Below are 26,628 nucleotides of genomic sequence, written 5' to 3'. Positions count from 1 at the left end.
GTAAATCCTGTTTTACTACCTGTTCCCTTGGTCTTTTTCTCCTCTTACTTCATTCATCATCTTTCCTCTTCCATCAAACCTGGCCTCCCTTCAACCTTTCCCTTTTCACAGGTACTTTCCTATCCACATTAAAGGACAACTGCAATGAGAAGAATATGGAGGATGCCACAATTCTTTACTCCTTTTAAACGATACCAGTTGCCTGGCAGCCGTGCTGGTCTATTTGGCTGCATTAGTGTCTGACTGCAACTAGCATAGATTTGTACTTTCCAGTGCCCTAGGCCTGCGTCTCCAAGCGCCCCCCCCCCCCCCCAAAAAAAAAATATTTTGTCCAACACTCTGACTAGCGATCATTGGTTTGAATGGGCTCATTTCAGTCATGCTGCTCTGCCCCCCATTCAGCAAATAATTCCTGTAATTTGCGCTCCTGCCCGAATGTGCACATCGGCCGAAAGTGTTCTAGGCATGCATACTTGAGAAATGATGCTGATGTATAACCGGTACTTGTCAAGAATGCGTAACACTGTACCGGCCATGGGCAGGAGCGAGAAATTACAGGGAGCGCGAGTGGCCAGAGCATGCGCTGCTTCTTTGTTCTCTGTGCGACTGGCTGCAGTCGGAGCCACAAACAGGTGGCAGGACAGTGCAATGGAGAGAAGCCCATCCAAAACAGAGAACAGGTAAGTAGCAAACATCCTATCAGGACCCACTTTGGATGTTCTGTTGTAATTATAGTGGACCTGAACTCGGAACTTCCTCTCTGCTCTAAAAGATATGCAACAACATAACCTTTAAAGAAAAACATTTCTTTGTTACAGCTGTTACAAATCCTGCAATAAATCTGAAGTGTGTCTACTTCCTGCTTTTATGGAAGCAGACATATTTTTAACTTCCTGTGCTTTCAAATGAGCTTAGATGTTGTGGCAGTCAGGTGACACAGTGTAGAGATCAAATTACAACTTGTGACACAGAGGAAGGGGAATTAGACAGGCTCTCGAAATACATACATGGTACAGTTCTCTGTTTTCCTTCTGTCCTGTGCAAGAGTTCAGCTCCACTTTAAAGCATCTGAATGACATTTATTTATATTTGCTGAAAAATCTATGCATCTCTTTTAAATGCTGAATGTACATATGGTGATGTGCTCTAACATATTGACAGTATATGGGAACAAAGTCTGAAGAAGGCTTATTAGCAGAAAGCTTACTCTTTTTCTTCTAAGCCAAAAAATTGTATCACCCTGTTTCAAAACTCTCTGCTTTCGCTGATGGCTAAGATGGTGCAATGCTCTACTGCTACAGGAAAGTAGAAGGATACCAAACCATACACACTAGCATAGAGGTAGTAACAGTTCAGGTGCAGTGCTGCTCCGATACCCCTTTTCAAAATCCGGATTGAATTCGGATCCGGATACCTAGATATCCGATCTGAATTGGATATCCGAGTTTGAAATTTTGGAACCCGAATCGGATATCCGAACCCAGTATCCCAGATATCCGCCCAGATTCGGATATCCGGGTAGAAAACCAAAAGTGGGTTTTAAATTGCCTTTAAAACGTTTTTTTAGGGTAAATGAGGCATGTAGCATCATGTTTTTTTAATGATGTGGGGACTTACAATCCCCCCTCAAAAAAAAAATTCTCTCTCTCTCAGATGGGAAATCCGAGTTTGCTCGGATAGTGCTATTCGGATTTTAAAAAATATCAGCATTGCTATTCAAAGTTCGGATAGTGGAAAAAGTTCTGATTATCTGGGTAGTTAGGATACCCGAATATTGGATGAGCACCACTGCTCAGGTGTCCTTTAAAATGACAGTTTAGCAATGAAAGGAAAGAAAACAGCATTTTTATTCTTGCAGGTCTCATAGATGGTAGGAGCTGGAGGACAGAATATGAGTCACGAAAGAGTTAACTAAGGAAGAAGAGACCACTGCTAGCTAAGAAAAAAAGTCATAAATTAGGATTAAATGCATTAATTAACAACTGCTGGGGTCAGTGTCAAAGCTGTAAAAGAAACTAGCAGAGCTCAATGATGTTTGTGAATGCCTGCATTAAAACTCAGTGGAACTTAGTTCTATCTGCTTTGTAATGTAAATCCCTTTTATTTCTCACATCCACGTGTATGTCCATCATACAGAAGAATGATTGTTCTGAAAAGGCCTGGTGTTTCTTTAACAGTTTCACAGCATCAGAACTTTGTTTTTCTTACCCAAGTCTCCTTTTAGCTGCACAGAAGAAAACTGCCCGGGCATTTTTCCCCTGATGCTGTGCAAAGCATGATGGGATTTCGGATGTTGTTGCTCTTGTTCTGCTGTTTTAGTGCAATTTTTTTTATTTTTTTTATTTGAGATTTGAAGCCTAGCGCGCACAGCTGGGAGGGGTGATCAGCACACAGGACAGTTGGAACTGTGTCTCATGCTCCCTGTCACCTCCTTTCAACCAAAAAGATGGCTGCTCGTATGATAAAGATGGCAGCCCCCATGAAATCACAAACATTTGCCTGTTCTTTTAAAACAGGGTGGGTAAGAGATTGTATTACCTATCTATTTTAATTAATATAACTAATGTAACTTAATGACAGTAGTTATTTAGGCTGAAGTTCCCCTTTAAAGTGACACTGAGGCAAAATAAAACTTAAGATATAATGAATTGTATGTGTAGTAATTATAATTCACAGAACACTAGTAGCAAAGAAGAGAGTCTCATATTTTTATTTTCAGTTATATAGCTTTTTAAAAAAAAAAAAAAAAAATAACATTGCATCATTCTCTAATATTTGCAGCTCAAAAAACTACTTACTGCATTTTAACGTTTAACATTTTATTTTAACATTTTTCAACTATGAAACAGAGCAGAAATAATGACCCTTTAAACTTTCTTGCAGTAAAATCTTATCTGAAGTTGTCTTTCACTGTTTCTTTGATGTATAAATGCTTCAGAAAATAGCACTGCTCTCTGACTAAATTAGTCGGAGACCACAGAGAAGTTCTTTTGCATAGATAAAAAGTAAACGTTCCTTAACTCTTCCTGTACTGAAAAAAAATGAGACTCATATCTTTGCTACTAATATTCTATTTCTTAGCTGTACTACACATACAATTCATTATATGCAGGGCCGGATTTACCATAAGGCACACTAGGCACGTGCCTACAGGCGCCTGATTGGCCAAGGGGCGGGTTTAAATCATGTCCCTTTAAGAAGGGAAGCCACACTAATGTCAGCGCCGCCCACCTCCTTCTCTTTGTATCACGCGGCAGCAACTACAGTGAGGGGCGGGCGGCTAGTGACACACACACAGGCTCATTCCTTACGTGCTGCTCTCCCCGCCCACCGTATTTACGCCTGCACGCAGCACTGCAACTTGACAGCAGCTGCTGCGTCTATAGGCGGCGGGGGGGCGGTGCGATTGTGCTGCCCGCTGGAGTCCTCTCTGAGGCTCTGCTGCTCTGCTCTGATAAACCATGTGGCGAGGCGGGTTATAACTAATCCGGCGAAATTAGCCTGCCTGCGCCGGTCTGATGGAAGGGGACAGAGAGGAGGACCCGTGCAGCACAGGTAGGAAGAAGCTCCGCCCCGCCGTCTCCTCTCCTGTCCATTAAGGTAGTGGCAGCCGATCAGTATGTGTTTTGAAGTGACAGGCGGGGAGGGGGCGGAGGAAACAACCCTGGCTGTAGGTAGGACTCAGGAGATAGCCCTGCACTATCTGTATAGTTACAACTCCGCCCCGCCCCACCCCCTGTGTATACTATTGGGGTCTTGAAGCTGTCTGCACATGTGTGTGTGACAGACAGAGACAGCGGTGTGTGTGTGTGACACAATGCCCTGCCCCTGGTGGTCCCTGGAGTGGAGAGTGAGACCAACTTGCTGTAATACTCAGGCGAAGACACAGACCAGAGAGACAGAGAAAGGTAGAAATCCACAAAGTCAAGCTACATACACACGTCAGATTTTTGCGAACGACCCGTCGTTTGGATGTCAAATCGGGCGTGTGTACAGTCTGTCGTTCAGCTAATAAGACTGGACTTCAGCAATCCGCTTGGCGGCTCGCTCAAGTCCAGTCTTATCAGCTGAACGACAGACTGTACACACGCACGATTTGACGTACAAACGACGGGTCGTTTGCAAAAATAAAATCCAACATGTGTACGAGCCTTAAGTGACACTGTTCTTTAGCATGCATGCCATAATTGGTAAGACTGTTTCACACTAGAGCCCTTTTTAGGCGTTTCAACGCAAAGTTGAAACTTTGCGTTGACCAAGGTAAAATGAAAGTCCATAGACTTTCATTTTACCTTTCTCACCCGACGCTGCGTTTTGATTCGTTGCGGTATGACACACCAGGGAGCAGTTTTCCCGTCGGGTTAATGAATTACTATCGCCGCTACTCAGCGTCGCACCGCAGATACCCGACGACACGCTGCAGCCTATTCAACGCGTGCAGGAACCGGCTCCTGCACACGCATTGTCTAATATGAAAGAGCGCGTAGTCTCCTCAGATATGATTGCTCATAATGGCTGTACCATGATGGCCTGGCCATCAAATTACATGCGCGCTGCCTACAGACAGTACAGCCAGCCATTATGAGCCATTAAATTAAAAAACAAAGAGCTTCACTTACCTGGGGACAGCCATCCGGTCCTGCGCTGGTCCTCCACGGTCCACCATTCTCCACCATTCTCCCGCTGCCAGCTAATTTCGGTTCAGTCGACTTGTAAGTTGATGGACTACTGCGACTGCGCGCCCCTGCCACGCGTAGCCTTGTTCGCCTCCCCGTCCGCAATAGCAGCCTGCGCCTTTGCAGGACACTATTGCAGACAGGAACGCGAGCAAAGATACGCGTGGCCAGAGCTGCGCATGTGCAGTGGCCTGTTGGGGACACTGAAACTAGCTGGCAGTGGGGGAACGGAGGATTGTTGAGGGGCTGGCAGGAGCCCCAGGCAAGTGGGGCTTTTTTATCTTCAGTTCTGCTTTAAATCTGGAGACACTATCAGTACCAAAATGGTCAGTGAGATGCCTACGGTCCCACCACAATTCTGGCCTGCATGCAGGCCATCATATTGTACAATATTACAATGATTTCCAATATGCCTACACACCATGTATAGCCAGATGAGCTATCAAATCTTGCTGACCATCTGATAGCGTCCCCAGACGTGATGGCTCATGGCTACTACTGCTGCACTGTCTGCAGGCATGCAATTTGATTGTAAGCTCTTCAACAGGCATAAGGAAAAATGGGCGGGAGTTGTGGGTGTGGCCTTGGTTGAGGGGCGGAGCTTAGGGCGCCAGAACCCCTGTGCCTACAGGCTCCTGAGTTGTAAATCCGGCCCTGATTATATGATACTTTTTTTCACTTCAGATTCCCTTTAATGTATACATTGCTGTCAAAGTAATGTAAGTTGTAGATATGATCTTTATGCATTGGTTCCTGGAGATTCAAACATGTTTGGCAGGCAAAGCAGTTTGAGAAAAGCTGTATACTGTTCCCAGCATGCACAGATTGGTCTTCCTTATGTCTATTCTGTGTAGGTTGCGTTTGTTTCCCAGCAGTCTTTACCCAGCCACATACCATCTTGGCAAGAGAATGCTGCCTAGCAATGCTAGCATGTCTGTGCATCTTGTCTGAGCAGTGCAGATCAGAGGGATGCAGGGGAGGTCTCAGGATGCAGCATATAGATGAACTCCATTGTGAGGAGAGCATAATTAGTGTCTGCACACAGAAGTAATAAAACATGATGCACAGAGCCTGAGAGCCCAATGGCGTGCTAGCTGTGCTGCCCTGATTATTTACAGTCTCTATTACAGCTTCTGAAGACTCAATTGTTGTGAGGCAGCTGTCAGGCTGGACACCTTCACAGGCTGGATGTCAACTGTATGTATTTGATCCTGCTGATCTTCTACGTAAGCGCAAGCACTTGGTGCCAGTAACTTTTCTCTTATGGAACATGCTGGCCCTGAATTGCAGTGGTAGCACTTTGCCAGTGCTTTTATACACAGGAGGTTGATGTTTTTTTTTTTCACTCCTACCATAAGAAACTTTAGGGGTTGATTCACAAATCTGATCCTGCATAGTCAGCACTGATGCATCATGGGAGTTCTCTCGTGCTTACATAACGCCGAACGATTGCAAATACAAATGCCTTCTGTTTTAAGAAGGCACATTTATATTGAGCGTAGCTTTTCTAGTAAGAGGGCTTTTTGGTCTCTTTAAGTCCTTTATTATAACACAGTGGTTCTGGGTCAGCATGAGCTATCTGGGCACTCTGTAACTTATATCTTATGAATGGTCTCTCTTTATCTGTCTTGTTATATAATGAATTGTATCTCTTTATATGTCTAGTGTAATGAATTGTCTCTTCTTATCTGTCTTGTTATATTATTAATTGTATCTCTTTATATGTCTTGTTGTGTAAAGAATTGTCTCTCCTTATCTGTCTTGACTCACAGTTTTACCCTCCTTATCAGTGTTATCTCATGAACTAAGTCTCATTTGTTTATCTGGTGAATCATCTCTTGTGATTTATTATTATTACTATTATTGTGTATTTATATAGCACTGACATCCAGCTCAATACTTTTCACATCTGGCACCTCAATGCTCACATTTTGCTAGAGCTCAGAGAGTGACTCAATCAGACAAGGCATCCTTCTGCCAGTTGCTGCAAGTCTGATGTCGCTACTTTTTGTGTGATGAACCTTTGTGAGCATGTATATAAAACTTGTTATAATGAATTGGCTGTGTGGTCATTTAGGAAGAGCAACAAGGGAGCAAAATATTTACCATATATCTTTCTCCTCTGTCCCTGTGACACACAGACTATTCTTTTCAGGCATCCACCAGTGTGTGAGCCCAGCTCCCAATGTTTTGACGTTACTTTTCTGCACTTAATTTGGACCTGTGGATTAATCCTTGGAATGTGACTTTCTATGTGGTGGCTTCTACCAAGGAGGACCAACAGAAGCTGGCAACCACTTTGGTCTAGATGGGCACCACAGACTTCCCACAGATGATCATTAATTAACCCTTAATTAACCCTATGGCCAGCCCTATTTGTCAAGGCTTCTTGCACACAGGGACGTTACAGGCGCATGTTAGTGAAGCCTGTAACGCTCCCCCAACGCACAGCAATGTAACACAAGTGGGCTGTTCACACTGCCCACATTGCGTTACATTGTAACGCAGCAAAGTGCTGCATGCTGTGCGTTCTCCGCGGCTAAGCCGTGTTAGACTGTTTGCACATGCTCAGTCATGTTGGGGAGGAGGGGAGAGCGGCCGGGCACATGGCTAATTAATATTCACTGCACTCAGTGACGTGCATTGTTTACTTCCTGGAGCGCCGCTCTGTGCGGTGATTGGCCGGGCGGGACCACGTGATGCCGCATGCGTCCAAGAGTACGCATCACGGCATCACAGACGCCAGAGTGAGCTGCACAACGCGGCTCACTCCGACGTCCACACCAGAGAGCACCAGGCGTTGCGTTAGTGGCACGTTATGTGCCCTATAACGTCCCCTAAACGCAACGTCCTGGTGTGTAACTAGCCTTAAACTACCTTTTAATGAAGAGATCCCTCTGATAACTGTGTGATTTTGTTTTATAGCACAGTATGTGGTTAGGGCAACAGCAGTAATGCACTTGTTTATGTTTGTTAAAAGGCACTAAATGGTCATAACTGTACAGAATTTCAAATCTTTTATCAATTGAAAAGTCATCAAACCAAAATAGGGGTCTTCAGGGGCAAACTCAGGAATTTCACCCCGGAGGGGGATGTTCCTGAAAGGTCTCTCTTAGCCATGCACAATATAATGATATGGTAGGACAGAGTATGACTATGGTAGGGATGGGACTGTGAGCTCCTCTGAGGGCAGTCAATGTCATTGTCATAAGACAATGTTGACATTTTTTTTTACATTTTTTTTTTAAAGAAAGGGTGGGGGAGAAATGGTGAGACAGAGACAGAACAATGAGAGAAACAGATAGAAGAGAGTGGGGGAAAGGTAGAGAGAGGAAAGTGAAAGACAGCAAAGGGAAAGAGATGTCATAGGGAAAGAATGAGAAACAAAAATGGGGGAGTCAGTGACACACACACGCACGCACGCACGCACGCACGCACGCACGCACGCACACACACACACACACACACACACGACAAATTAGGAGATGGAGAGACATAGGACAGTGGAATGGGAGGCAACACAGAAAAATGTGAGATACCTGGCCAGGATTGCAATATTCTATTTTTCAGGGCTATACTGAGATAATACACAGACACATTGTACTGTGGAGGAGAGACGATGGATAAAGGGGGGAAGAGGATATACCAGAGAGATAGAGGGAGAGAAAGACAAGGGGGAGAGCGAGACACACACTTTAGTGAGTGTCTCGCTCCTTCAGTGCTTCTTCTATCACTACAGAAGTTGGCTGACTGTAAGCATTGTTATCTGTATCTAATAGCCTCTGCAGCATATTCAGTTTGGTGTTACAGGAGCCGGTGAATACAGATAATAATGAGTACAACTGACATCTGTAATGAAGGGGGAAGTAAAGCCTTCTACAAGGTCCTGACTTCCTTCTTTACTAGCACACAGCAGGGGCACAGGGCTGTGCTCAAACCTGGCTCTGTGCTGTCAAGTTTCCCGGAGCTACTCCATGCTCTATACACACGCTGCTGCTACATCCAAAGTCAACTGTAGCCGGTAAAGAAATGGGGCTGGGCAGCACATAGTGCAGGCAGTAGAACGGTGCTGAGAGCAGCAGGATTCCTGCAGATATTCTGGTGACTCAATTTGTGCCTGTTCCCAGACACTGCACTGGCCCAGGTCTGAAGGGGATTCTGGGCACCAGTAATCCCACCCTAAATGTGCCTATGTCCTTATTATGAGTGATTTTAACTAATTGGACTGGGACACAGAACAGGAAAAAGAGTGAACTTTTTTTTTTAAATCAACACTGCAATTTAACTATTTCAGCTTCTACCTAAAACAGCTGGAAGGGATGCTTTATCTGATGTGATCATTTCCAGTTAAAGCGGGATTGTCACCATAAAAATTAAATTTCAACAGCAACTGGTCTGAGTTTATTAAGTGATAAAGATGCTAATCCTGCATTCTAAACTTTCTAAACTTTTCCTGCTGTTATGGTTTGGAGTTATCACATACCTTTAAGTGCCTTTAAGGGTCCTTTAAGTGCCATTGCCAAACAGTTGCATGCTGGAGGTCTTTTTATATATATAATACAGTACATTCCTCCTCTTCCCTTTAGTTCCCCCTTCTTCTAATGACATAAGACAGTGCACTTCCTAGTATAGACCTCAGTGGGAGTGTCTGAAGACTCTGAGAGGAGGGCGGGCAACAAATACACAATTAGCAAGAGGAGAAAAAAAGTGAGGAAGGAAATGATGTCAGGAGGTCAAAGGTAACAAAGATGGAAACTGCCTAGAATAGTATTCTCTGCTTTTCCTTTATACAATTCACAGGAATCATGATGTGGACAGTGCAATACATCTGTTATGTAAGTAGAACTAGTATTTATCTACTTATATATGTGCTTTTTATTTCTAGGTTAGCATGGGCGTCACTTGTTCTTTAAGAGGGTGCTATATTAAATCAACTGTTCATATTGAATGGAAAGGTCCAAGAGCAACAGTGGTCATAATATGGTAACCATTTGAGCTATTGACTAAAGAAGTTAATAAAACTCTGAACGCCAGAGAACAAAAAACAACTCATAGAAACAAAAGGTTGTGTGCATTTTTTAATCCCTGCCCACATCAGAATAAGGAAAAGTACTCAGAGATTCTATGACCCCTGCTGAACACAGTATCCATCCCTGTGTGCGATCCGAGTTCAGGAACAGGCTAGGAAAGATCCAATGCTCTTTCCGCCAGAGCGAATGCGATCCGGGTACAGGGACAAGAAAGCAGATCAGAAGGATCCACAGCCGCTACCGTTAGGGGCTAGTGCGATCCAAGCACGACAGACAGATGATATAGCAGGGAGCAACCGCTGCTCCAGCTATACTCCAAGAACAAAGATCAGAAGGATCCACAGCCGCTACTGCTAGGGGCTAGTGCGATCCAAGCACGACAGACAGATGATATAGCAGGGAGCAACCGCTGCTCCAGCTATACTCCAAGAACAAAGATCAGAAGGATCCACAGCAGCTACCGCTAGAGGCTAGTGCGATCCAAACAAGACAGACAATCGCAACAGAGAGGCAATACAGACAAAACAGATAGCAAGCTAACTGCACTAGGGAAGCTGCCTAGTGCAGTCCCAAGAATTACTCTAAGATAACTTTAACAAGCAATAGCACGGCTGACACTCTAGGAGTGTTTCAACAAACCATGAAGGATGACCAGCAAATTACTCTGGGAAAACATGGGGTTTTATACTGCCAGCCTTCAAAGGAGGCAGCTAGGTGATTTGCATAACCAATGTATGTAAATTCCTCAGCAGCAGAGCAGATCAGAAACTTGCAAAGGAAAGACAGGTCTCTCTTCCAGAGACCTGCAGCCCACAGACTAGAGGAATGGTCAAACAGCTGTCTGCTTGTGCAGCCAGCTGAGCGTATCATTACAATAAATTTACAGTGTATGACCAATTCTGAAAAAGTAAACTTCTAAAATAGTAAATGACTTTTCCTGGTTCCTTGGAGTTTTCTAAGGGATTCTACTGTATTATAACTACCTGCTATTCCCTGTTCCTACTAGCAGGAGACCCTCTTCCCATCTCTAAATTTAAAGCAAACCTGAAACCAAATATAAAAAAGTTAGATACTTACTTACTATCGTAAATGCTCCATAGGCTTCTCTGATCCTCTACGACCCCGGCCAAGACCATATTCATCTTTGCAGCTGCACTCCCCACTGTGTGTCAAGGTGACCGCACTGCGCAGGCATCAGTAGGGTTCGCACCTGCACAGTAGCACGGAACTACTCATGCATGGTGGAAAAATCTGTGCATGTCGGCTCTGTACTAATGCACAGGTTGTATTTTACTCCTGCGTAGTGCGGATGCGCTTTTACACGGAAGAGAGCACAGCCGCGAGCAATATTAAACATTGACGTTTAATATTGGAAAAAAGCCCCCAGCACAGGAATGAAGGGACATAGGAAGATCAGGGAAGTCTCTAGACTATCCAAAGGCTTTCCTTTTTACCCATTAAATCTTTAGCAGCCAATTTATTTAGAGGCTTGCAAGTGCTCCAGGCCAATTTATTTTAGCATTTTTTTTTAAATGTGTTATATTTCCTTTGCTTTTAATTAGTACTGCTGCAATGTGTATTTATGGCCACATGTCACTAGATAGACTTCTGCTTTTAGTTTCTATATTTTCTGCTAGTAGAGAGAGATCAAAGCAGTCCAAGAATTTACAGCACAGCCATTCTGCTGACTGAGGTCAAAAGCAGTGCACTGATCTCAAACGAGATAACTCTATTGAATGGGTTAATGTCTTATAATGTTAATGGGTTAATGGTTAACCTGCTGGGCATTTCAATTCCCAAAACCCAAGAAGGGTTTTCTTCGCCTGTTTTTTTTTCCCTTTCATGTAGCTAGCCTAGCGCTAGCTACATGATTCTCCCCTTCCTCCTCTCTCCCTTCCACCCTTCTGATCGCCGCCGGCGATCATGCCCATAAGGAAATCCCGTTCTGAACGGGATTTCCTTTAGGGCTTCCCCCCGTTGCCATGGCGACGAATGGAGTGACGTCATCGACGTCGTGACGTCACTGGGACTCCCGATCAACCCCAAAGCGCAGCCTGGCGGCGATTGGCCAGGCTGTGCACGGGGTGTGCGGGGGAAAGGTGGGGGAAAGGCTGCGCGTCCCTAAACATAGTTTCCTGTTTGCATAATAAGTAGTAGCAGATTTGCATATGATTTGCATCTGAATTGAATGCAAAGTGTGCAGAAAATCTATTTAGGTGCTACACACTGAGCTGTTGGTCATTTCAGCTGCAGCCTTAATGGGTTAATGGGTTTATATATTTCTACATCTCTCTATTATTACTGATTTCCACAGCACCAACATTTTCTGTGGTGCTGTTTAATATAGACAGTGCATGGTACATTCAGTTGCATGACCAATCAGGGGAATACACAAAATACATAATTAAATAGCACAGCTTGTACATTGTACTTAAAGAGAACCCGAGCCAGTCAAGATGGTTAATAAAAAGCTTACTAGCTGATCCAGGAGGTGGCCGGATCAGGTAGCGTCCATTTGAGCCTCTCCCTGCTGCTCATATGTGCTGCAATCTTTTACTTTCATTTTGACCTTTGGGGTCACAACTCTGCAAATGCAGCTCTGTGCTCTCCTCCGAGAGCACAGAGCCATGATTAGGAGGTGGGGGCAGGGGAGAGGTGGGGAGCAGGCAGAGGAGTAGAGATGGCCCGAACTGTTCGCCAGCGAATAGTTCCCGGGGAACTTCCGTGGTTCGCGATAGTGGAGAACCGCGAACTTTTGCGGAAATTCGGTTTGCCCCCATAGTGCATCATTAGGGTCAACTTTGACCCTCTACATCACAGTCAACAGGCACATTGTAGCCAATCAGGCTACACTCCCTCCTGGAGCCACACCCCCCCTTATAAAAAACAGGCAGTGTCAGGCATTGGACTCACTTGTGTGCCTGCAGTAATTAGAGAAGGGAGAGCTGCTGTGCAGAGACCTATAGGGAAAGCTTAGTTAGGCTCTTGTAGGCTTGTTAGCTTGCTCTTTGCTCATTCTTATTGCTATAAAAGCACCCCTCAACCGCTCTTTTGAGAGCTAATCTTGTTCTTGTGATCTATTTTTTTCTTTTTTGTGTGTGTGGCGGTGGCCCACTTGCATTATATACAGCTCTGTAAGTCAGTCGCAGCTGGCCTTTGGCACCTTAATTCCTACTGTGCCACTTCCAGGCCCAGCACATTCAGTGACTACCTGTGTGTGTGACAGGAAGCTGCACATTTGTAATCCCAATCACTGCACCTGTTCACTGTTCAGTGCACCTACCTACCTACCTATACCTACGTGAGCGCACGCATTGTTAATACCACCAGTCATTGCACCTGTCATTGCAGTCTGTGTGTGTGTGTGACAGGCAGCTGCACATTTGTAATCCCAATCACTGCACCTGTTCACTGTTCAGTGCACCTACCTACCTATACCTATAACAAAGCGCACGCATTGTTAATACCACCAGTCATTGCACCTGTTCAGGGTACCTGTGTGTGTGTGTGTGTGTGACAGGCAGCTGCACATTTGTAATACCAGTCACTGCAACCTGTTCACTGCACCTGTGTAACCACACATTGTTGTACCAGCAGTCACTGCATACCTGTTCACTGCACCTGTGTAACTGTACATTGTATTAGTCAAGTCAGTGCATACCTTTTACTTCATCCCCCCCAATATGGACAAAACAAAAAGGCAAGGCAGAGCCAGAGGCAGGCCACCTGGCAGGTCTGTTCAAGGTCGCGCTGTCGTGATTTCATGCGGCCCTCAACCAAACCATCAACCCCCAATATTGTCAGGACATAGTTGACTATTTAACACAGAACACCTCATCTTCCTCAGCTTCTGTACAGAAGCGTGACATATCTTCCTCCTCCTGCTCTGATTCTGGCACCCCACTTAACACTCAGTCGGTTGCCATCACCAAAGTGCCATCACCCCAGGGCTCTGCAGTGTTGAAATTTTTTTGTGTGTCTGCCTCAGATGAGAGCAATGCCATCTGTACTCTCTGCCACCGAAAATTGAGCCACCGAAAATTGAGCCGTGGAAAGACCAAGACCCGAGTAGGGACAACAACCTTACGAAGGCACATGATTACAAACTGCAATGGGATGACCACCTGAGGAAAAGCAGCACAAAAAAGCAAAGCCACACACCGCAGTGGAAGATACCAGGCTGCAATTTTTTCTCAAAAAAGGCGGTACCTAAACTGTACAATGATGTTGAAATGCAAGTGGTGACATCTCTGGTAGGGATGCTCATTCGGATTCCGCGGAAATGCAATTTCCGAAATTCCGATCGGAAATTGCGGAAATTCCACCCGACTTTAACATCGATTTTCTCAAAAACTATAAGGTATTTTTGAAAACTTTTTTTTGCATCTTGTTCACAAGATTCAGTTTAATAAACCCTGAAAATTTGGTGTTTCTAGGACTTAAGGGGGCTTTGCTATTAACCGCTAAAGTCGGTGGATTTTTACTGTAATTTAAAATGCAGAAAATCCGCATCTGCCTATTTTCTGCATTTTACATTACTGTAAAAATCCGCCGACTTTAACGGTTAATAGCAAAGCTCCCGTAATTCCTAGAAACACCAAATTTACAGGGTTTATTAAACAGAATCTTCTGAACAAGATGCAAAAAAAAGTTTTCAAAAAGACCTTATAGTTTTTGAGAAAATCGATGTTAAAGTCAGGCGGAATTTCCGCGATTTCCGGCGGAAATTCCGCATAGGAATGCGGAAATTGGTAGCGGAAAGCGGAATCGGTAATTAGGCAATGGCGGAATGCGGATTTACCGCGGAAACAGAAATTGGCATACCGACCATCCCTAATCTCTGGCACACAGCGTTGTGTCAAGGGTCCATCTGACCATGGATGCCTGGTCTGCAAAGCAGGGTCAGGCCTGCCCGAAGACTAAGTCAGTCCCCACACACAGCATCTCTGCCTGCACGCCGTCCGTGTGACTGCCTGCCCCAAGACTAAGTCGATCCCAACACAGCATCTCTGCCTGCAGGCCGCTTGACTGCCCTCTCTCCGCCACCACCAACAGGGTCCACCAGGACTCCAAGTGGATTCCTGAATTTTAAAGGCCGCTGCAAGCAGCGGCTGCTATAATAATTTTCCTGGTTCATGTAGATGCCTGCCTAATTTTTCTGGCTGCACTGCGACTGCAATAACAAAACAAAAGGCAAGTACATGTGTCAATTCCCCTTCATGATCATTACCTTGCCGCGGTGAAGGGGCTTGCGTATCACAATGAAGCAATGACCGATGGCTATATGAGTGTCTCGGGGGGTGGCACACCAAAGATAATAAGGTCGTTGCTTCATTGTGGACAGACCAAATTCGATCAGCTGGACAATCACTGTTGTTCTGTCATTGAGCTACCTCAGCCTGGCGACCATATGGGCTTGAAATCGGAGGTTCGGGCCATCTCTACAGAGGAGTGAGAGGCTCTTAGAGGCGGGGAAGGGACGCTATGCAGGAGTTCCTCTCCTGCAAGAGACAACTCTTCCCCACTAGTGTGCCGACAAGCTCCAGACGCAGGGGTGGGGTTAGGTAGGTGGCTAGAATGGGGGGGGGGGGGGGGAGAGCTGTCAGCGTAGTGGAGGGGACACAGAGGCATGTCCTTCAGAACTGTGTCTGTGACCCTATTTTTATACTAACATTTCATCAAAAATCTCATGAATTATCTCACATTACATATTAACTCACAATGGGATATATTCACTAGTGTAAAAAATAATGTACTTGCACAGTCTTCGTACTGAGTGCTGTACAGACATGCCGCGAGCCTGGTGGCTAGCAAACATCTGTTGCTACGGAGGAGGGATGATGTACTGCACACAATGGAGCAGCTTCTGGTAGGCAGGATGAGAAGGAGAACAATGTGCTCAGGGAGTGATCAGGTGTCCATGTAGTTAAAGATCTGGCATGATGGATCTTTAGACCTTTTCAGGGGGCTCCTATACACACACTAGATTCTTAGCCGGGATGGCCTAGCTCTACATTGTAAAGATGATGGCTGGGAACATACTAGGCGTTGCATGAAAGGTTGCATTTTGCTGCATATGCATTTGTGCGTTTTAAAAGAAACCCGTTATGTGTCCCCCAAAAAAGAGTTCACTTATCTGGGGCGTAAGTGCATTTTGAGTGCGGTTGTTTTTCCCGCATGCGTTTCGCACGTGCGTTTTGCATGCGCTTTAATGCACTTCGCACATATGAATGGCAAGTGTGTTTTTGTGCATTTTGTATGCGTTTTGCATGCGCTTTTTATATGCGCTTTATGCTCATCACTAGGAAGTCAACAGGAAGCAAAAATACATCATTAAACTTTTTTTTTTTTTTATTAAAAACGCTTTCAAATGCTAGGCCTCAATTCACTAACATTTCTCAAACACTTTATCAAACGTTTGATAATTTACCTCATGGGTAAAATCTAATTATGAAGTCACTAAGGTGTTATAGATTTATTAAATGTTTTATCGATAAAACATTCGATAAATATAGAACACCTTAGTGAATTTAAAATTAGATTTTACCTATGAGGTAAATTATCAAACGTTTGATAAAGTGTTTGATAAAGCTCTGTGAATTGAGGCCATCTCTGCTCTGCATCACCATTGACATGCATTATGTGCATTTTAGATGCGTTTGGAAAAACATGTAGCACGATCTGCGTTTTCTAAAATGCACATTGCAAAACACAAACAAATGCTTTTTTTCATGCAGACCATTCACTTACATTATACGTGTTAATGCTGCGTATGTTAAAAAAGGGCGCCGGGAAAAAAGGGCGCAGGGTTTTAAACGATAAGCATGAATAACAGTTAAAAAAAATTGTGCTATATTTCGTTTAAAAATAATGTTTTATAAAGTTATATATCATTAAATAATGTGTATGAAATCGGCAATTGTAAAAAACGTTAATCTTCCCTGTTTAAAAAGTGAAATTTATAATAACGTTTTATAAAACATTAATAAGAATGTTACTAAAGCTATACCTAACCCTACTCTCACACAGAACCCTCCCTGTACCTTCCCCTAAGCCCTAGACCCCCCTGGTGGTGCCTAAACCTAAGACCCCCCTGGTGGTGCCTAAGCCTAAGACCCCCCTAGTGGTGCCTAAACCTAAGACCCCCCTGGTGGTGCCTAAGCCTAAGACCCCCCTAGTGGTGCCTAAACCTAAGACCCCCTGGTGGTGCCTAAACCTAAGACCCCCCTGGTGGTGCCTAAACCTAAGACCCCCCTGGTGGTGTCTAAACCTAAGACCCCCCTGGTGGTGCCTAAACCTAAGACCCCCCTAGTGGTGCCTAAACCTAAGACCCCCTGGTGGTGCCTAAACCTTAGACCCCCCTGGTGGTGCCTAAACCTAAGACCCCCCTGGTGGTGCCTAAACCTAAGACCCCCCTGGTGGTGCCTAAACCTAAGACCCCCCTGTGATAAGCATTAATAACTTTTTAAAAAAATATTGTGCGGGTTTTCGTTTAAAAATAATGTTTTAAAAAGGCCAAACTGTTACTCTTCCACACTGCCCTCTCTGAGGCTAAACAAAGGTACTTTGCAGCACTGATTGGAACCCAAGCTTCCAACCCTCGACAGCTTTTTGCTACCTTCAATTCCCTCCTCAACCCCACTCCTCCCCCTCCCAGCTCCTCCCTCTCAGCCAACGACTTTGCCAACCACTTCACCACTAAAATTGCAACAATACGCAATGAAATTTCCCTCCTCCATCCCTCCCTTCCCAATGCCTCTCAGGTTGTCCCCTTGCCTTCCCTCCCAGCTGCTCCCCTGTCTCATCCACCCCTCGCCTCTTTTGCTCCTGCCACCATCGATGAAGTCAGCCTGCTGCTAGTGGCTTCCCCCCCACATCCTCTCCCTGTGATCCGGTACCTGCGAATACTCTTCGTCCCCACTTCCCTGACCTGGCCCTAGTCCTCACCTCCTTGTTCAATCTCTCCCTTTCCACAGGCATCTTCCCCAAAGCATTCAAACAGGCCTCTGTACTTCCCCTGCTGAAAAAAACCTCACTCGACCCATCCCTACCCTCAAACTACCGCCCAATCTCCCTCCTTCCCTATGCTTTAAACTCCTCGAACGCCTAGTCCACCAGCGCATTACCCAATACATCAACACCAATACCCTTCTTGACCCCCTACAGTCTGGATTCCGACCTGCACACTCAACTGAAACAGCCCTCGCCAAGGTGGTCAACGACCTTACCCTTGCCAGGGCCAAAGGCAGTTATTCCATCCTGCTTCTCCTTGACCTCTCTGCAGCATTTGACACTGTTGACCACTCCCTCCTCCTCCAATCACTACAGTCCATGGGCATCCATGGTCTTGCCTTGGCCTGGATCTCCTCCTACCTATCCAATCGCTCCTTCATCACTTCCTTCAATGGCTCCTCCTCAACCCCTGCCCCCCTTTCAGTTGGGGTCCCCCAGGGCTCTGTTCTAGGCCCCCTTCTTTTCTCCATATACACTTCCTCAATTGGCAAGCTTATCTCCTCCCTGGGCTTCAATTACCACCTTTATGCAGATGACACTCCTCGTGTCTCTCAGCAATTTCCTCCTGGATGTCAGCTAGGTTCCTAAAGCTTAACCTAGACAAAACTGAGCTCCTGATCTTTCCACCCCATGCTGCTGCACCCATTCCAGATTTCCACCTCACAATCGACAACACAACCATTGTCCCTACCTCCCAGGCCCGCTGTCTGGGTGTCACCTTGGACTCTGACCTCTCCTTCATCCCACACATCCAAAACATCACCAGAGCCTGCAATTTCCACCTCCGTAATATCTCCAAGATCCGCCCTTTCTTAACCCCGGACACGACCAAACTGCTCATCCATGCCCTCATCATCTCCCGCCTTGATTACTGTAATTCCCTCCTTTCTGGCCTCCCCCTTAAACGCACTGCCCCCCTTCAATCAGTGATGAACGCGGCTGCAAGACTCATCCATTCTTCGCACCGCTCTGCATCCACATCTCCCCTTTGTGAATCCCTGCACTGGCTCCCTATCCGTTTCAGGATAAGTTTCAAGATTCTATGCCTGGCGTATAAATCTGTGCACAAAACCTGCCCTACCTACATCTCGGAGCTTGTTCACAAGTATACACCAGGTCGCCCCCTCCGTTCCTCCAACGACCTTCGCCTCACCACCCCACGCATTTCACACTCCCATGCCCGCCGGCAGGATTTCTCAAGAGCTGCCCCCACCCTCTGGAATGCCCTTCCACCACCCATCAGACTTGCTCCCTCTTTCAACACATTCAAGCAAGCCCTCAAAACCCACCTCTTTATGATGGCCTACCCACCTCCTACCACACAGTAACTCTCTAAGGAATATTTAACAGCCCCCCCTAGTGTTTCCACCCCTCCCTTTAGATTGTAAGCCTCTGGCAGGGTCCTCCACTCCCTAGTGCAGGGGTCGGCAACCCGCGGCTCCGGAGCCGCAAGCGGCTCTTTTTCACCTTTGCCGCGGCTCCTAGGCCGCGGCTCAGTCGCGGCTCCGGTGCTGCAGGGCTGCCCATTCTGACACTACACCGGTAGTGCGTGTCAGTGGCTGCGGCACGCTTGTTACATGTGCGCGTGTGACGTGTGCTGCCAGCTGGCCGGCAGCCTATCAGAGAGGCCGCCGGACCAGTGCAGGGCTCCGGGCGGCCATTTTCCCGTAGCCCTGCAGTGTAGTGCAGGCAGGACGTGACGTCGGGAAGGAAGGAAGAGGAGCCGAGGGAGTTGCGCGCCACAAGGAGGTCGGGACCGGCGGTCGGGACAGGAGGAGATCGTGACAGGAGTTCTTCTGACTAGGTGAGTAAATGGGTTTTTCTTTTCAGATCTGCTGAAGGATTTGTGCATATTGGGGTCATTTCTGCTGTAGGATTGTGCATATTGGGGTCATATCTGCATATTGGGGACATATCTGCTAACGATTTGTGCATATTGGGAACATATTTGCATATTGGGGTCATATCTGCTAACGATTTGTGCATATTGGGGTCATATCTGCTAACGATTTGTGCATATTGGGGACTTATCTGCTAACGATTTGTGCATATTGGGGTCATATCTGCATATTGGGGTCATATCTGCTAACGATTTGTGCATATTGGGGGTCATTTCTGCTAACGATTTGTGCATATTGGGGTCATATCTGCATATTGGGGTCATATCTGCTAACGATTTGTGCATATTGGGGTGATATCTGCTAACGATTTATGCATATTGCGGTGATATCCGCTAACGATTTGTGCATATTGGGGTCATATCTGCTAACGATTTGTGCATATCTGCTAACGATTTGTGCATATTGGGGTCATATCTGCCAACGATTTGTGCATATTGGGGTCATATCTGCTAACGATTTGTGCATATTGGGTACATATCTGCTAACGATTTGTGCATATTGGGGTCATATCTGCTAACGATTTGTGCATATTGGGGTCATATCTGCTAACGATTTGTGCATATTGGGGTGATATCTGCTAACGATTTGTGCATATTGGGGTCATATCTGCTAACGATTTGTGCATATTGGGGTCATATCTGCTAACGATTTGTGCATATTGGGGTCATATCTGCTAACGATTTGTGCATATTGGGGTCATATCTGCTAACGATTTGTGCATATTGGGTACATATCTGCTAACGATTTGTGCATATTGGGGTCATATCTGCTAACGATTTGTGCATATTGGGGTCATATCTGCTAACGATTTGTGCATATTGGGGTCATATCTGCTAACGATTTGTGCATATTGGGGTGATATCTGCTAACGATTTGTGCATATTGGGGTGATATCTGCTAACGATTTGTGCATATTGGGGTCATATCTGCTAACGATTTGTGCATATTGGGGACATATCTGCTAACGATTTGTGCATATTGGGGTCATATCTGCTAACGATTTGTGCATATTGGGGTCATATCTGCTAACGATTTGTGCATATTGGGGTCATATCTGCTAACGATTTGTGCATATTGGGGTCATATCTGCTAACGATTTGTGCATATTGGGGTCATATCTGCTAACGATTTGTGCATATTGGGGTGATATCTGCTAACGATTTGTGCATATTGGGGTGATATCTGCTAACGATTTGTGCATATTGGGGTGATATCTGCTAACGATTTGTGCATATTGGGGTGATATCTGCTAACGATTTGTGCATATTGGGGTCATATCTGCTAACGATTTGTGCATATTGGGGACATATCTGCATATTGGGGTCATATCTGCTAACGATTTGTGCATATTGGGGACATATCTGCTAACGATTTGTGCATATTAGGGTCATATCTGTTTTATAATGGTTTTGCGGCTCCCAGTTTTTTTTCTCTTTTCGGAAACGGGTCCAAGTGGCTCTTTAATTCTTAAAGGTTGCAGACCCCTGCCCTAGTGTAATCTACAGGATCATGTGCTCCTGTCCTATGACAGCCTGTACTTGTATTACTGGGCCTACCTAACCAGCCCATATTGCATGATCATGTATTTTGTATAATTTGTATGTATAACTTTGTTCTATGTGTGTAACCCTATGTATGTCATCCTTGTATCATTGTATATATTTATTGTCCAGAGCTGCGTAATATGTTGGCGCTTTATAAATACAATAAATAAATAAATAATAATAATAATAAAAAAAAAAAATTGTACGGTTTTTCGTTTAAAAATAATGTTTTAAAAAATATTGTACTGTTTTTCGTTTAAAAATAATGTTTAAAAAATTATAAATCATTAAATAATGTGTAATCATGAGAAGCAGTTATAAAACATTAAAAGACTCCGGGCGCCGCTTTTAAAACGTTATTTTTCTCCGGCGCCCTTTTTTCCTGTTGGGCGCCCATTAAACGATATTTATTATGGGAGTGAATGGCGGCGCCCTTTTTGTCCACCTGCCTCATGCGCCCAAATTTCCTGCTTCCGTTAATGCTAGCATTTCTGCCTCGTGTGTTACTATCCCTAGGGATAGAAACGACAGGTGGAGAAAGCTGAGCACAGGTCAGGTGGTGGCGTGAGACCGTCAGAAGTTTGACTTTAGCTAAGATTATGTGTTTAGGAAACCCCCACCCTGTTGTCCTTCCCTGTCCTTCATTCTGCTCTGATAAGTGGATTTCATTTTGGATCTCAGTCACACCTTTCCCTGCATAAGTGTACATTACCATCCAGTCACGGTGTTTGAAGTTGTGCACTGTTACATGCCTGTAAATACCTCTATCCAGATTACCACTCACTCCTCCCTCTCTTTTTACAGGCACTGATTGTTATTTTCTTTGTACATATTTCAAGGAAGTGAGGCTGCCTGCCAAGTTGGCTGAAAGACTGCAGAGCTGAAGCAGGGCTGAGCTCCGTTTTCTGCGGCCCAGGTAAGAACTGCAAAGCTTTGTTTTCATAAACCATTTCTCATAAAAATGAGCAGGATAATGAGATTGGGCTAGCAGAAAGGGAATCTGAAGGGAGAGGTATATGGAGGCTGCCATATTTATTTCCTTTTAAGCAATACCAGTTGCCTGCCAGCCCTGCTGATCATTCTTGCATCAGTAGTGTTAGTCACACACCTGAAACATGCATGCTGCTAATCTTGTCAGACTTCAGTGAGAAACGCCTGATCTGCATGCATGTTCAGGGTCTATAGCTAAAGGTATTAAAGTGGAGGCCAATCGATCATCCGATTCAATAATTATTAGGGTGACCATATTTTGATTTCCAAAAAAGAGGACGATCACATCAGCATGTGGGCGTGGTCATAGGTGGGGCCAAATATACAAGACCTTAGCAGTGTGCTGTCCAACTTCGCGGGCATGGAGGGCCGTTTTTTTTTTCTAGACCACATGGTGGAGGGCCGACCAACCACAAAATGCAATCAGATTCACAGAAGATTTCCCCACAAAATGCAATGAGATTGGCAACAGATTTCCCCACAAATGGAATCAGATTGGCAGCAGATTTCCCCACAAATGCAAACTTATTGGCAGCAGATTTTCCCACTAATGCAATGAGAATTGCTCCCACAGGCCACAGAGCACCAGCGTGACAGATCTTATCTGGGGTTTCTTCCTGCTCTCAGCTCTGCTCCCATGAGTTATCCTGGGGTCCCCTCCATAGCAACCGGGGAACTGGCAAGGTTGGCCGCTTCTGCAACTGCACGCAGCCATGCCGCCTGCGCAGAATGCTCCTGGCCACACCAGGTCGCCAACTGCTACGGGGGGGACCCCAGGATAACGTCTGGGAGTAGAGGGACACATAGGCTGCAAGGGGCAGGAGGAAGCCCCAGAAAGGATATGTTTGTTTTTTATAAAAAGCCTGATGTTTCCTTTAAATACAATGTAAGAGTGCTGCAACAAGCTGATTCATTCAGCTAATACCAGCAATGAAAGGGTACAGGAGACAGAGATGTGGGCTGTGCTAGCAGGGCTTGCCCGTTCAAGACACAGAAGACAAATGGAGAGAAGAGGTGTCGGCTTACCAATTAGAGTTTCTCTGGTGTCTGTGCGGCCAGTGTGTCCCTGTCCCGTCGGAGCTTCAAGAGCCAGGATGCTGGGACTGAGTTGAGGGGACACTTGGCACTCTGCAAGAACGCTGCAGACACGAGGCAGGACTGGACTCTTCTGGCAGTCTCTGCCATTTCAAATCTCCTCACTGGCTGGCTGTGTCTGGACCCGACCTGACCTCCTCTGTCCTCCATCCTACTCCTCCTCCTGCAGGCCACACACTCACGCAATTGCCCCCCATCCCCCACGCCAGTCGGCCCCTGGGCGGAGGCGGAGCAGAGCAGCAGGGATTGATTGCCGAAGAGCCGTTTGGGGAGCCGAACGAGTCAGAAGAGCCGATACTTAAAGAGCCGGAATTCCCATCACTAGACTGAGACTCAGTCTAGTGGTGGGAATTCCGTCTCTCTAAAGCATCGGCTCTTCTGGCTTGCGCTCTTAAAGAGTCGGCTCGTGTTCGGCTCTCTGTCTCTGCAAGCGGCTCTTCTGCCGCTCAACAGACTCGTGTTCGGCTCTGTGTTCGGCTCTCTCACCGGACAATTCAAAAACCCGGGAGGCTGGCCTGGACAGGTCTGAAAAAGTGGACCTGTCCGGGCAAAAGAGGACGCTTGGTCACCCTAATAATTATTATCTAATCAAATAAAAATCGGTACAGTCACAAGCATGCCTGATCGACGATTTGACTGTTTGGGTCTAAAATTGGTTCCATGTATTGACTGGAAGTGCTGGGAAATCTTGATGTGGTCAATAGTTTGTATGGCATTAACGGCATGCAATATTAGTGAATGACGAATGCTACAAGAACCTAAACCGCTGTTTGGGTTTATGTGCCCCCCCCCCCCCAGTGCCCATACATTTACACTTTACCTGTCACTCTATCCCCTGAGTGCCTGTGCTGTATTTCCGCATTCAGGTTCCGCGGGACTATCGGTATATAGCATGTGAGTTGCATGTGTGATGTCACTCACCCCCGGTATTTGATAAAATTGTCAGAAACACCTGATCTGCTGCATTCTTGTTCAGGGTCTATGGCTAAAAGTATTAGAGGCAGAGGATTTGCAGGGATGCCAGGCAACTGGTATTGTTTAAAAGGAAATAAATATGGCAGCCTCCATATTGCTCTCACTTCCGGTGTCCTTTAAGTAAGTCGGAAGTAAAAGGAAGATGCGGAATGCTATAAGAGAAGACTTGTACCATTTGTCTTGTGGTATGAACACAACAAACAAGCCTTTGCTATTGTCGAGGTAAAAGTGAGAGGAGTCAGATGAGACAATGGCTACCCACGTCTATTAGCAATGGTGAACTAGGTGCTAATAATCCTGTCTGACATGCATATTTATTGCAAATTGAGATCTATTTACAAATGGCAGCACATGCAAATTTTACCAGGAGTTATGCAAACTACGCTCATTATATAGTTTGCATAATTTGCGTTATACACATAATGCTTGAGTTGCTTGTGATAGGCTTGGTTTCCACTTGAGTGGATGCAAAATGGACACTGTAGCTCTTTCCATTTTGCATCTGCTCTGCGCCGTCCGCTGCCTGAAGCGATCGCCGCTCGCCTGTGCTGCCGCCGCTTGGTCCCTTTATAGTTAGCCCGGAGGCCGACTGCAGCATGGAGCTCCACATAGACTGCATTAGGCTAATTCACCCTAGCAGCAGGGAGAATTTTCATTGGTCCACTATGAACCAATGACAATTTTCCCTCTTGGTGAGGATTCCCATTGGTCTTTTGCAGCCCAATGGGGGGATCCCCATGCTTCTTCCATGTGTACAGGGAGCAGGTGGAGGCGATTGGCAGCAGGACGCATAGCCCGTGGCTGATGCAGACGCATCCACCTGCCCAGGATTATCGTGGAATGCACAGAAGTGCTGTTCACTTATTGCAACGGATCCCTCCGATCCATTGCAGTGTGACAAGTGTGAACGGCTCCTTTTAATAAAACAGGAACCGTTTACTGTCCATTTAGCGATGAGCGGAGAATGGATAGAAAATGCCCATTCTCCGCTCTAGTGGGAACACAGCCTCATGCTCATAAAATGATCTACTGTATATTCTGGCGTATAAGACTACTTTTTAACCCTTGAAAATCTTCTGAAAAGTCAGGGGTCATCTTATATGCCGGGTGTCAATGATCCTGGGTGATAAGCTCTATCCTGTTACCGCCTCTCAGATCTCGCTGCTGAGGACTGTAGTGAAGCAGCGCAGGCGTACATGTGCGACATCTGAGAGGCAGAGAAAGAGGTAAATTGGATACAAGGGTGGGCCAGAAGGGTGAAAGAGGCGTGTTTTATAGATACAGCACAATCTATTCTTTCATACCACTCTGATAAACAGATAGACAAGGAGAGATGACCAATCCAACTAGGGAGAGGGTGAGTTGACCAATCCAAACAGTCAATTGTCTATACACTGTTATACACTGGGTACCACATACAGTACAGCACCAGTATCTGTTCATACACAGCACCAGTATATGATGTTTTTTTTTCATTTTTATTTGGTGTGCATTGGAAGAGGGGTTGTCTTATACGGTGAGTACATCCCAAACTCTGTATTTTAACTGGAAAAGTTGGGGGGTTGTCTTATACGCCCAGTTGTCTTATACGCCGAAATATACGGGTATTTTGCACATTCTGCACAAGCAACTCACAGACTGTGTGTAAGAACATGCTTTCCACACATGTAGATGTTACCAGCCATTAGTGAGTAGACCACATTGTATGCAGCTTGGAAATGGACCAAAATTAGCGGGAAACACATTTTTTATGTCTCATTTCCTAGCTGGATACAATGTGCATGCACGCCAAAATAAGTAGCATATAATTAACCCTCGCTAATTATCCATTACAATCCAATAGTTTTTTTTCTGCAGAAATGACAACACTTCGCTGGTGATTGGACTGATTAGTATGTTTTTAAGTAAACCTTATAGATCGTTGTTCAATGTAACATACAAGTGGCTTCCTGGAAGTTCTTAAAGGACAAGCGAGATGACAAAATAAAGTGATCTTTACTTACATGGGGCTTCTTCTAGCCCCTAGAAGTCATGTGTGTCCGTCACCGCAGCTCTTGTCTTTTCTCTGGTCCCGCTGGCAGCCTCTGAAGTATCGCTGACCTCTGATGAGTTCGGCATCTCCTGCCCATGCGTGGGCATGCACCTGTGTCGTGCGCATTAATGCCAGTGCAGTAGTACTGTGCAGGCGCAGTACACTGCCGGTGATGTTAGAGCATTCGCATGCGGCACGGGCGTAGGCTCATGCATGTGGAGAAGACGCTGACCCATCGTGGGACGGCAGTCTTCAGAGGCTGCCAGCAAGAGACAGGAGAGGACCGGAGTTGCAGTAAGGAACACACGTGACTTGTAGGGGCTGGAAGAAGCCTCAGGTAAGTACAGTTAGTTTTATTTACACAGAAACCTG

The 26,628-nt window shown here is 45.6% G+C and overlaps 1 protein-coding gene across 3 annotated transcripts in view; it reads left to right on the top strand.

Moving 5' to 3' along the window:
• Positions 1 to 5,724: 5,724 nt before the first annotated feature.
• Positions 5,725 to 26,628, top strand: part of LOC137528221 (cytochrome P450 2F2-like) — an 85,032-nt gene continuing 64,128 nt past the window's right edge. Inside the window, exons 1-2 of one of the 3 annotated variants that reach the window (XM_068249497.1) lie at positions 5,725 to 5,873; positions 22,004 to 22,080. The gene's annotated coding sequence lies outside the window, so the exon portion shown is untranslated. Of the gene's footprint in view, positions 5,874 to 21,847; positions 21,919 to 21,968; positions 22,081 to 26,628 lie in introns of those variants that run through there. The other 2 variants (XM_068249495.1, XM_068249496.1) reach the window with 2 other exon arrangements.

The sequence above is a fragment of the Hyperolius riggenbachi genome, chromosome 8, assembly GCF_040937935.1.
Source record: "Hyperolius riggenbachi isolate aHypRig1 chromosome 8, aHypRig1.pri, whole genome shotgun sequence".
Taxonomy (NCBI): domain Eukaryota; kingdom Metazoa; phylum Chordata; class Amphibia; order Anura; family Hyperoliidae; genus Hyperolius; species Hyperolius riggenbachi.
Note: the sequence above shows the minus strand (reverse complement) of the source record. Positions and strands in the feature narration are given on the sequence as shown.